At 35.2% G+C, this 3,938-nt stretch overlaps 1 pseudogene; it reads right to left on the minus strand.

Annotated features, from left to right (window-relative positions):
* Positions 1 to 1,742: 1,742 nt before the first annotated feature.
* Positions 1,743 to 3,124, minus strand: LOC143647791 (nucleoporin NUP35-like; annotated as a pseudogene).
* Positions 3,125 to 3,938: the final 814 nt, after the last annotated feature.

Consider the following 3,938-nt stretch of genomic DNA (forward strand, 5'->3'; position numbering starts at 1 on the left):
TTTTGTAGCTTTCAATGCTGATGTCTATCCACATTTATTAAATTTATCCCTGGGTACTATGTGCTTTTGTTTGTTTGCTTGTTTGTTGCATATGTTGTATGGTGGGGTCACATTTCATTATTTTTCCATATGAGTATCCCTTTATTGCAGCACCTTTTGTTGAATTTTTTGTTTGTTTGTATTTTGGGAAGTGTATTCACCAGGATCTCCCTCATGGCAGGTGAGACTTTTACCACTGAACTACACTTGCATTCCCTACTTTGTGTTTTGAGGCTGTTATTTTTAAAAGGATTTTAAAATTTTTCATTTTTAATTGTTCACTGGTAAAATATGGAAATACATTTTTTTGTATTGACCTTGTATACTTCAATCTGGTTAAATTCTTTCATTAACTCTATTAGCTTTGAGGATGTTCCTTAGGATTTGCAACATTTGCAATCATGTCACTTCCTAATAAAGATAATTTTATTCTTCTTTTTTCCATCTGTATGCCCTCCCTTCCTTCTGTCAAATAATTCTATAGGCCCAGGATGGAGTTGCTTATGCCAGACCCTGCATAGGCAAACCAAAATGTAACTTGGTGTTTTCTGTAGATGTTGTCTCTCCCAGAACATTAAACCTGAGGCCAATGAATAATAGTCCACCAGCTCTAATTTAGTTTGTGTGTCCTGGCTCCATTAGTTTGGTATACCAGAACCAAATGAGGATAATTTCTTGATACAGCCAATGAAGTCATTAATACTGCTAGCTTGTTTGTTGGTTGTGTTAGTATACGCTTATCTATATACCCTTTCTACTACTTTTTGGAACTTGCCACTACTTTCTGTATGGGATGCTACCCAATTCATGAATTATTCAATACATTTATTAGATTCTAATTTTTATATTGTTGAAAAGTTTTTCTTTTAACACTTCCTTTCATCTTTCTCTCCTTCTGTCCTCCCTCCTTTCTTTCCCTCCTTACACCCTTTGCTTTCTCCCTTTCACCTTCCTTTTCTTCTTTATCCTCTCCTTCTCCTCCTCTTCCTTTTCCTGTCCTATTGCACTGTCTAAGAAGTCCAATTCAATTTGAATACTAGCAGTGAAAGTGAAAATTTGTGTTTTGTTTGTGACTTCTGGTGAATTACATTGATTAATTATGAATTTCCTTGATTGATACTCTTTTTTTTCAATATATAATTAACACATTTTATTATCAAGTAACCTAAGTACTTCAGGAGTAGGGTAGTAGTTTTCAAATAGTCTGTTTCTGAAAGATGATATTTCAAAACAGGGCATATAGAAAAACAAGGATAATCAAAATATTAAATACTCTATAATTTAAAATACCAAAATTCAAACTGCTAATTATGATCTTTACATCTTGGTAGAACCAGTTGGTTAGTTCCCATTCATGAAATTTACCCATATTCTCATGAGACTAAAAATCTCAACACAAACTCAATAATATAGTTTATAGTAATCAATACTGTTTTTTTTTGTGTTTAAGCATGCACTATAGAAGAAAACACAAAATCCCATTTACAGGGATTTTCTCTTCTTAAAAAAGTATGTCATTTTAGGTGTGGATAAAAATATGCTGTATCCTTAAAGAATAGGTTCCTATAAGAAGTGTAAGATAGCATCTCAATACTGCCAGAGTGATTATATATATAACTAACAGAAGGAAACTGGCAGTACTCCACTAACTCTGCTTTAATGTAGCAACCTTTTTTATAGCCGAATCCTCCATTTTTCTTATACTACCAACTGAACATGTACTCTATTGCTTTTGATGCATCTTTTTTGCATTTGTCTACCAGAAATAACCTGACAGTTGCTAGTAGACACTTTATATGCAAGAGGTCTCATGGTAAAAATCTTAGGATAACTTCCAGGCTGGGATGGGGTACCTAATGTTTTGAGTGGTGGTGTTAAGGCTAGAGATGGAGAAGATAAAGCACATATACCATTGTTATCCATAACACTTTTATCTATACATGGTATTTTAGTTTCCTAGACTCACAAGCAAATACCAAAGCAGTGGTTTGGCTTGAACAATGCAAATTTATTAGCTTATGGTTTTGAAGCTAAAAGAAAGTCAAAATCAAGGTGTCATTAAAGTGATACTTTCTCTCCAAGACTGTGTCATTTTGGGGCTGGCTGCCAGTGATCCTTACTCCTTAATTTGTCACAAAGCATAGGGCAGCATCTCCTGGTCCTTCCTTCTCTTTCAGGTTCCACGGCTTTCAGTTTCAGGCTGCTTCCTTGGGGGCTTTCTCTCTCTATATCTGAATTTTATCCTTTTATAAGGACTCCAGTAATGATTAAGGACCCATTCTGATTGAGGTGAGCCACACCTTCTTAACTGAAGGAACTTCCTCAAAAGGTCCTACTTCTAATGGGTTAAATAAATTAAATTTAGGAAAGTGTTTTTCTGTGGTACATAACAGCTTCAAACCACACATGGTTTTACACCAATCATGACGGACTCCAAAAATCTTCCTGTCTTTGCTTAAGGCTTTCTGGACCAGCAGTTTAGATTGATAATAAATATGCATCCAATTTACCATATTAGACATCACATATTTTAAGATACTCCCATACTGTGAAAATTCGAACAATACATAGGATGTAGATGCTTAAGGAAACCCCAAAATAGTCACCCAAGTATCACTGAAATGATCTTTCTGAAGTTGGGGAATCTCCACAAGTATTAAAATGATCCAGCTGGGCTGGAGATTCTGTAGCCTTTCATGGTTGGCCAATATGTGCTGAGCCAAACCAACGTTGTCCTATCCCAGGAGTAGTTGCAACTCCAACAAGAGGACTCTGCATTGCTGAAATACTTGGCTATCTTCTTGAAGTTGTGGGGGTTAATCCAAGCTCTGGACTGGTAATGTCATCATATATACTTCCAGCTGGTAGAGCTCCACTTTTATCTCTTTGAGCTCATACAACTGGTTGTGGTGGTGACCTGCTGGCATATAAAAGTGATCTCATTTCCATTACTCTTACTGAAGAGCCACTCACTGCTGAAGGGTGGAGTCACATGAGCTAGCAAATCCCACATTACAAATCTTGGTAAGAAGTGGACAGTAACTCCTACTTTTGCAAAGGTGGGTGAACCCAGCATGACTGGTTCAGATCCAGGTGGTTCATCAGATTGGTTCAGAACCCTAGGTGCCCTAGGGTTCTACAGCATAGATTGTGATCAGAGCAGCAACTACACTTATCTTAGGACCTTTACAATAGTCAAAAATGGCAGAAACTCTCCCCATGGGTAGTGCTGCACTGATTAATTTTCTAATGTGAGATCATGGCATTCCTATCATAAACCTCACTTGTTAATGATGCATTATTCTTTTAAGGTTTATTGCTACATTTTATTTGCTGATATTTTGAGGACATTTGAACTCCATTTATGAGGGATATTGGTTTGTACTTTTCTTGTAACATGTCTGATTTTGGTAAGAGGATTATCATAATATGTGTTGGGAAGTCTGCTCTGTTTTCTGGATTATTTGTTATAAAAATTAATCTTATTTCCTTCTTAGGTATTTGTTGAAATTGTCCACTGAAGCTATTTAGTCTTGAAGCTTTCTATGTGAAAATGTTTTCAATAATGAATGAAATTTTATTCATAGATGTCAGACTATTTTGACAATTTAGAATTTCTATTTTTTCTTCAATCTTGATACTTTATGTCTCAGGGAATTTGTCAGTTTTTGTCTGTTACTAAATTTACTGACATAAAGGCATTAAGAAATTTTTTTCTTTAAGTGTCTGTAGGTGGTTGTCCCATCTTTCATTACTGATATTGGCAACTGGTATTCTACTTTTCTTTTAAAAAATCAATTAGTCTTGCTCACAATATATTAATTTTGTTAACCTTTTCATAGATTTAGTTGTTTTTGTGAGTGCCTATATTGCTTGTCCTTTTTATATTTCAATGATTT

This window comes from Tamandua tetradactyla, chromosome 10, assembly GCF_023851605.1.
Source record: "Tamandua tetradactyla isolate mTamTet1 chromosome 10, mTamTet1.pri, whole genome shotgun sequence".
NCBI lineage: Eukaryota > Metazoa > Chordata > Mammalia > Pilosa > Myrmecophagidae > Tamandua > Tamandua tetradactyla.